The 9,327-nt window shown below is 33.6% G+C and overlaps 1 pseudogene across 1 annotated transcript; it reads right to left on the reverse strand.

Moving 5' to 3' along the window:
• Positions 1–875: 875 nt before the first annotated feature.
• Positions 876–4,726, reverse strand: LOC146956752 (putative fructokinase-1; annotated as a pseudogene). The gene is made up of 9 exons (XR_015021032.1): positions 4,032–4,726; positions 3,704–3,886; positions 3,427–3,602; positions 3,126–3,342; positions 2,325–2,536; positions 2,050–2,247; positions 1,780–1,926; positions 1,397–1,513; positions 876–1,308 (listed from the first exon to the last, which is right to left on the reverse strand). The product of XR_015021032.1 is annotated as a putative fructokinase-1 (transcript).
• Between the last annotated feature and the right edge of the window lie 4,601 nt (positions 4,727–9,327).

Raw genomic sequence — 9,327 nt, forward strand, 5'->3', positions numbered from 1 at the left:
TTGGGTTTGGTTTAATATGTAAAAATGATTTTCTATTTACTTAGGATATTATTTTCACCGATTAAAAAAATCATGAAGAAAATACAATGATTAAGTTATAATTGAGTAATAAAATAGAGTTGAAACTGTATAATAAAATCATAATCAGTTTTTTTTCTAGTACAATTTAAATCAGTAATTATTCGCCTATTTTGATTTATTTTTGTTGTGCATGCCTTTAATTTATTAGAGATTCAAAGTAGATATATTTTTTTTATTTTGTTTAAGATTATTAATTGAATTGTTAGCATGTGTAGAAATGATTGACAAAAAATTATAAAATTTGCACCGTAAAAAAGTACAATTGCTTTGGCACGTGAAAATCTCTCTTTCTCGATTTGATTTTGAAGAATTGTTAGCATGTGTAGAAATGATTGACAAAAAATTATAAAATTTGCACCGTAAAAAAGTACAATTGCTTTGACACGTGAAAATCTCTCTTTCTCGATTTGATTTTGAATGTTTATAAAAAATTACTAAATTAATTTGAGTAAGTAATAATAACAAAAAAGAAGTATTAAAAATGAAAATATTTATTGCAAGATCATATTTCAGACTTTGCGTATGATCAATTTAAACATTTTAACCATAATACTAATGAAGGGTATATTTGAGGATGGAAAAAAAAATAGTAAATTCATCTAGAAATTTGTAGAGGGTCTTATATCTAGAGACAAACAATTTTTTTTAAATGATTTTATAATTAGAGACGAATGGAGTATCGAATTTGTAAGAATATGGTTGATAAAATTCAAATTCTAGATAACAATGAATATGATAGATATTGGAAGTTTACGAGAAAATAATTATCTCAAAATGACAAAAACTAAAAGTCATGATGAACCAATTTTTCATATTGACATTTATCTTCCTTGGCCACTGTTCAATCATGGACAATTATACGTTCAAATCCATCACACAATTGTTTTTCACCTTACATCCACACATGAAAATAGTTTCTACACAACTCAATTATGAGTTCAAAACAACGAGATCAAAAGGGAAACCCAACTCAACATATTGATCTGTTCTAGCCTGAATGTTGCAGTACAAGACTTCACAAATTAGTGCTATCAAAACAAAGTCAGAAGGTTAATCACTCCGTGTGTCAACAGATATTACATTTTATAACAGCTGATGTTCCTATATTGCATAAAATTGCAGGACAGCATCTTTTGTAGGTAATGCAGAAATTGCCCCTCTCTCTGTCACCGTGATTGCGCCACATACATTGGCGAAATATAACGCTTTTTGGAGACGTTCCTCATCCTGCCACACAAAATAGCTGCATCAACTCCAAACACTCGCAACTTTTTTCTAAATCAACAACTAGAATGTGTAAAGATGTCTGAATTACCTCGAAAATACTTGGGTCAGAAGCTATGTTGTAGAGAATCCCACTAACAAATGCATCACCAGCACCAGTTGTGTCGACAGGTTTAACATTGACACCTCCAACTTTGCCTTTAAAACCCTGCACAAAAATTTAGTAATCGCTATTAGCTGAACGCTGGTCACTCACATGACAAAAGATAGTACTGTGAAATATTGAACCTTGCTCAAGTTTTACAACCTGATATTCGTCATTGAGTGTCGAATTTGTTAATTTACATTCGACAAGTCACAGCCAACATTTCAGTCCATTCATCAGAATAAAGAGCAAAGAAAATAATGAAATGAGGGATCATAAAACCTATTCAGACAATAAAAATCCGAGTTAAATGACTTTGGCAAGCTTACCTGGGTGTAATATCTACAGCCCTCCGACCCACCGGTAACAATTAGAAGCTTGAGATTAGGATTAGGGTGAAAAAGCTTGTCTAATACAACATCATCATCATAAGGATCACCTCGATCAATCAAAAAAGTAATCTCATCTTCACTGATCTGCAATACATAAGAAAATAACACTTCAGATAGACTTAAGAGAAAGAAAAAAGAATGACATGCAATGGCATTTATAAAGTGTATTGTATAAATAAAAGTAAAAAACTAGACAATAAAATTTACCTTTATGACATCGGCTAGATGCCATATGCTCATTATACCACTTCGAGCAGCCTCGGCTGATGGCCATAGTGCCAATCTCAATTTCGGATCATACGAGAGAATGCAATTAGAGTCTTTAGCAATTCTCAAGGCAGCAAGATGAGCTGCCTTGCATTGCTCAGCAATCAAACCGATGGAACCATAATGGAATATTTTAGCCTGCAATCAGTACTAAATTAAAATTATACGGACTTAAACTATCGGTCTTTTTGAACAGAGATGGAAATTAAAGGCACCTTCTTGATGAGGTCATGATCAAGCTCTGACTTTCCAGATTCAAATCAGCACTAGGATTTCCGAAAAGCAAGAACTTGCGCTCGCCGTCAGCTTTAAGTGTAACAAAAGCCAATGCGTTGTTGAAATTAGAATCAAAGCGCATGCCAGATATATCAACATTATTTTCCTTTAAAATATCAGCCAACGTATGCCCATATTCATCTGATCCAACCTAAAACACGGATGGTAAAGAGTTAAGCAATCATTTTCTCAGCCAACATAGATTCCATCATGTCTAAAATTCAGAATACTACTACGGGAAGTATTATTATTCCTAGGTACAATCTACAAGTAAATACATGATATTTGTAGGAATATTTTTTAAACTTACTTAATTTAACAATAAGAAAAGGGAAAAAGGTAGAATGGGGTGGAAATGGGTAAGTTATGGTTGGTTAGGTTTTAAAGTCGTTTCTATTTGATGGGAATGAAAAATAGAAAATACGAGTAAAGGAGTTTCCTCAAAATGCCCGAACATGACAATGTTACATTCCCAAGCGCACTTTTCATGGAGTCTATTTGTTTACTTTTAAACACACACACACACACACACGCATGCCAATGTTACATTCCCAAGCTCACTTTTCATGGAGTCTATTTGTTTACTTTTAAACACACACAGACACACACACACGGAAAAGTGTAATAAATTTCAAATAACCCAACACATCATAGATTTCTTAATGAACAAATCAAACATGGAAGTCCTGTAGATAGTAACAAGAAACCAAATAACCATGTAGTAGCACATAGATGTACACCTTGCTTATAAATGCAGATGAACCCCCCAACTTAGAGATGCCAACTGCCACGTTTGTAGTAGCACCACCAATAGCTTTCTTGTAACCAGACGGTGCATCAAAAGAGACTGGACCCGCTGTTGACACGAATTCTATCAACATTTCACCAAAACAAACAACCAGTCCACTTGTTTTGTTGCAGCCTTCTGTTATGAGATCATCAGGTAATTTGTAGTGCCTGAAAAATTAAAATCAACCTATTTATAATCATGGTTATTACTATATGATCACGTGGACACTTAATCATGGTTATAGTACTTGCCTGGACACAGGAGGTACTGCATCCTTATTAGCTTCTCTATTCCATAAATTTATGAGTTCCATGCAACGTTGACTGACTGTGACTGGGTCGTCAACTAATCCTCCTCCCAATACTCTAATATTTTTAGGAAGCAGATAGAAACGTCCATTGAACGCCTCTACATTAGAGATTTCGACCTACAAGTACCAATAGATCCCTTAAGTCAGAGAATAGCAAATAAAAACATTGTATATGCATGTATTGGGATGAAAAGGATGAGTGGTGGCATCGAAGAAACCTTTAATCCAAGAGGCACACACGCACAAACTTGAATGGCTTCAAGAGGCTGGTCAGAGGACTCCATTCCATAGACTGTATGAACACCATCGGTCATTGTCAAAAACAACATCCTATCAATACCTGGAGGAGGTATCCCTTGTAGTTCCTCCCAATGAGTACAGAAATTGATAATTTTATCGACCTGCCAATGCATGCATTTGGGTGTGAAGTGTTCAGGTTCCGCAAACAGAATTGAAACAATAATAAATTGCAGAAAACAGTAGTAATAATTATTACAATAATAATAAATAAAGAATACAAGCGACGGGATCGAAATTGAAACCAACCTGCAATATGAAGGGACCATCGAGAGTAGTTCTGCCCTTTAATTCACTAGGGTTAGGAAGTATAGCACTACCACAACAATGGAGATCGGAAAACAGAAACTTCTGGAAACAGATTTCCGCCTTTTTGGGGGCATCTAAGCCATTTAACAAATCCCCTAGTTGCCGAAGACAATCAGCAACCTTTTCTCTCTTCAAACTAAACCCGAGTTTGAGAAGGTGATCGGAGACGGTGTCCGTCAAGTCATCGTCGTCGACGGGTTCCGAGGGAACTTTTTCAGGTTGGTTAACGGGGCAATCGGAAACAGATGGAGGCGGCGGTGGAAGAGGATATATGAAGGGGCAACAGCGGTTGACGGGTTCCGAGGGAACTCTTTCAGGTTGGTTAACGGGGCAATCGGAAGTCTGAGGTACGGAAACAGACGGAAAGTGGTAACAGCGGAGGTCCGGGAAGTAATCGATACACGTTTTTTTGACCGGTTTCCATTTCCAGAGGGTTTTACTTCTCTTCCCCTTTCCCATGGTTTTTGCTTTTTTTTGATGTTGCGGCTGAGACTGATCTACGGCGGCGAGGGTTTTTGATTCTTTTTTATGTTGCGGCTGAGACTCATCTACAGCGGCGGGGGTTTTTGATTCTCTCCCCCTTTTTCATGGTTTTGAATCTCTTCCCCTTTCCCATGGTTTTGCATCTCTTCCCTATCATGGTTTTGTTCTCCTTCTTTTTTTTCTTTTCTTTTTATGCAAAGCCTAGGGAAGGGGGAGGGAGAGACGGATTTTGAACAGATTTAATAGGATGATTGATTATATTGAAGCTCAACCATACTTTTGAATTTTATTTTTGAAATGTGATAAGAGTATGGGATTTTAGTTTAAGTGGGAAAATCCAGGTATATCTAGAATAGAATAGGCATCAACACAAGTTGTTAAGAAGTAAGAGTAGCCTTCATGAGACTCAACAGAGTCACAAAAGACAAGTTCAAGAGGCTTACTATAGGTTGTAGTAGAAGAAACAGATGGAAGGAAGTCTATGAGACTTTCCTAAGCAACAACAAGCTGAACAAAAATCAAAGACAGTTTTATTTGATAAATGTTGCATTACAAAGTTGCATTACATATTTGAGAGCCTCATGATGAGGATGACCAAGTCTGCTATGCCAAACTTTGTACAAACTAGTATTGCTACTGCTAACACTATTGCTACTGGTTGAAGTGGATGCACTTTCAACATTATTACATTCAATTTGAGACAAAGGGAAACTAGAGTAGGAAAAGCAATGATTAGCATGACACCGAGATTTGTGAGTAGCTCTGATACCATATTACAAGTTGAAACCGCCATTGTTAAACCTTGAAGAAGGTTGTAACTGTATTCAGTTAGAGGAGAGAGAAGAGAGTAGAGAGAAGAGAGGGAAATTGTGAATTCTCATTATGATGGATAACAGAGTATACAAGTATTTATAGGCACATGCTAAGTGCAAAGAATAGGTGACACATGTCACTGCCTTATAGGCTAGAGCTAAAACTAAGATAATGCCACAATAGCAGAATATTACAAGCCTAATCAATACTCTTAACAACGTGGTGGATGCCTAGATATTATAAATTTTTCATGATAAAAGTTGTCTCTTGCATCACTTATGATGGAATTATTGTGTTTAATTAATTCCATCATGTGATTTTACATTTTCTGCTTTCCTCATATGATCATATCTCATATGCCATTCTATTTAGGTCTGATCCGTACACATTTTGTCAGGCTTTTACAACTTTCTTTTCCAGAAACTTGTCTTTTAATAGAACTAAACATGGATAGTTCACTTCAGTCCTTTCAACAAGGTATATATAATATATGCTTCCAATGATGCTAAGAGGATGAAATGAAGCAGTAAAGATACAGTTGTGGTCTTTAGATTGTTGAACCCACTGATAAAGAAAACGAACTAGAGGGAATTAAAAGAAACGAACATGAGAGAACAAAAAGTGAAGATAAGTTTCTTGTGGAAATTAACTAACAAGTTGGTTCAATAAATTTTAATGCTAAAATTTAATTATAACAAAGGAAAAACAAATAATTAAGAATGACCCAAATCCTAGTGGTTGACTTGAGTGTTCATTAGTTGACCGTAAAAGAGAGAATAGCTAATTAAATTTTGTATGATAGTAGTAGTTTTGATTGAAGTCCCACATCGATACATCAAGAGAGAAGTACAACAAGTGTCCAATATAAAGTCCAAAGTGAACCTGCAATGTATCCTACATCAAGAGAGAATAGCATGATTTATGATAGCTCCTTTTCTTATCTCTCCAGTCACGTAAATATTTGATTCCTTCTTTTTTATAATTGGTATTCTAAATTTATGTTGCTTGGGGGAAAAGAAAAGGAACTCTCTAAATATATTTATTGAGGGAAAATCCTCTAGATTTAGTCTTAAAATTTTGTTTATGAGTGCAGTTAATTATTATTATTATTATTATTATTATCTTTTAAAATAAATCTCAGTTTATTATTTTGAAAGTGTTATGTCTTGAGAGATTAATTTCCTGGGTTAAACCGCGGACTTCTAAATTTATTTTAACACACTTAATAAAAGTATAGTTAAAAAACTGACGTAGTAGATTGCCAGTAGCTTCTTAGTTTCATGTTACTTTTTCATTGCCCTGTGACATACCACAAAATTAAGTTCTGCAATTTTTAATTTCTATTTCAATTCTAAATTCTAATTCAAACATGGAAGTAGATTATCTTGAGTAACTTGTTTATTTGATAAATAGAATGTTAGCATGTCGCACGCGAATCCAATAGATGTTTACTTGAGAAAAGGAGTATTGAAAATCCATTTTAATATAATTAAAATTCTAATGTCCACTTACGGTACTTTAGAAACGATCTAGCAAAGTAAAGGTTTTGTTTCAAGTATATATACAAATTAAAAGGCGCGTGAGTCGGTTGATTTAGTTACTCAGGTTTGTTTATATATTCTTCTTCTTCCTCTATTATCTTTAAACAATGTCAGTGATCTCGTGTTATTTTTGGATCATTAGTTTAAGCCAATTTTGTTATATTCTTGACATGTATGCATCTATAATCTTGTATTTCTTTCTTTAATTGCTAAATTAACAATTGCCAATTACTCAATATGCAACAAAATGAGCATACACCTCGATTTTCAGGGTTCAAACGATATCAGCCTGGCCGGCCTTTTTGACATTTCATATACAAGATCAAATAGAATGTAAAAGGTTTTGCTAGAGATAATTTGGTAAACTATAGAACTGAGATTGTACTTGTCATATTTGTTGATGGGAAGTGGAATTTAGCACCTAATTGTTCAATTTGAAGATTATTTGCACTTTGCATTCAAACTTAAATTTTGGGCTACAATGCATGAAGTCGTTATAAGACCAACGACTTCATGCATTTTGTCTGTGTTTTACAAATTTTCTTTTCTACAAACTTATCTTTTGATAGAACCAAGAATGGAGGGTTCACTTTAGACATCTCAGCAAGGTACATGCTTAACATCTTCTATAAAATGTGATTAAGTTTTCTGTTGTTATATGATTTCTACCTTTGAGTTAATGTGTCTTCATACTATAATTGTGGTTTAGTTGACTTCTTGATAAATTATAGCTATAGTGATTTTTAATTAAGCTAAACCTAAACGAACTTTGTTGTAGAAAAAATTATGCTGCAATGCTGATTCACCTCTTCTATATAATGTGATTAAGTTTTCTATTGTTATCTTATTTCTTCTTTTTAGCAAGTGGTATAACAGAGAGATAATATAATAGGTCATCTGTCTCTGTTTGGTAACCTCTTTATTTAACCTTTGTGTTTTATTATTAAAGATTACTCACTTTTTCTTAAAATTACTTTTGGTTTAAATATGGAATGTAGGTGATGAAAAATAAAAGTAAAAAGTAATAGCATGTGACTTTATATTAAAGAAGTTGCCGTAGATAATCAATTTGGTCAACAAGATGATACTTCTTTGAATGATTATTAGATATTACTCCCTCCATTTCAAAATGAGTGTCCCTTTAGCCAAAAAAAATTTGTTTCAAAATGAGTGTTGCTTTCAGTTTCCAATGCAATAATAACTTTTTCTTTTCAATTGTACCCTCCAATTAATACTCTGCACACTACTTCCAAAGTATTACTTTTAAAACTAACCAATAATTAATAAGGATAATTTGGTAAAATAACCATTCTTTTTCTTTTAATCATTGCATTTCTTAATATGCGTGTAAACACCTAAAACGACACTCATTTTGAAACTGAGGGAGTATTATTAAAAGGGTTTGACTATCCTATGCAACATTGCATAGGTTAAGATGCAATAAATGTATCACTTTCTTCAACATAAACTAACATATTAATTATATTATTTTTTTTGACAAAAATAAATGATATTCATTCATTCAAATTGATAGAGTACATCGATACAATGAAAATTCGCTAAAAACAAAAAGGATGAATCTGTGAACAAACTCACAACATCCATGTTAATAGCATAAATCGGCAAAGTACTAAAGCCTACACATATGACTATATTTAATCCACCGGAATACTCATGTCTCCGGATCTGCAACATTGATGATTCCAAAGTCATTGATTTGATCTGCACTGGATCGAAGCGAACAATCTGAACCGAACAAATACCTGAACGAAACAAGAAAACAAACAACGTCGTACAAAGACGACGAACAAAACAACGTCGCACAAAGACGACAAAATCACGAAAGAAAAACGAAATAGATGTGAAAATCACTTATTTCAATAAAAGGGAAATAGAAAAAACGAGCTAGAGGGGTGATTTTGGGTCAAAAATTGACCCTAAATCACCCCTCTTTGGTGGATGAAGGTGAAAAAACTAGGGTTTTGGTGACGGCTCCAAGAGAGAGAAGGGGAAGAGAGGTTGATTTCCACACATATGAAAGGATAATAAGTCGTAATTAATTATATTATTTTTTTGAAAAGTGGTTTGTTACTCCATCTATTAATCATTCAATTTTTTTTTTATAATTTCATACTGCAACAATAAAGATTACTTATGGTAATAAAAACATGGAAAATTATCCACAGATAATATGCAACCACATTTCTCTATCAATTTATAATTTTTTGGAAAAAAAATTCGTGTAGATAAAAGCCAGAAAGAATTATACAAATTAGTAAGATCCACATCAGAAATATTAGATAGAAGCCAGAAAAATTTATCCATGGATTAACACGAGAGATCCTACTCATGAATATTAGAATGAAGCAAGAAAAAATTATCCATATGCATTAGGACAT

This window comes from Medicago sativa, chromosome 1, assembly GCF_051527215.1.
Source record: "Medicago sativa cultivar Bolivia chromosome 1, Bolivia_mono, whole genome shotgun sequence".
NCBI classification, from domain to species: Eukaryota; Viridiplantae; Streptophyta; class Magnoliopsida; order Fabales; family Fabaceae; genus Medicago; species Medicago sativa.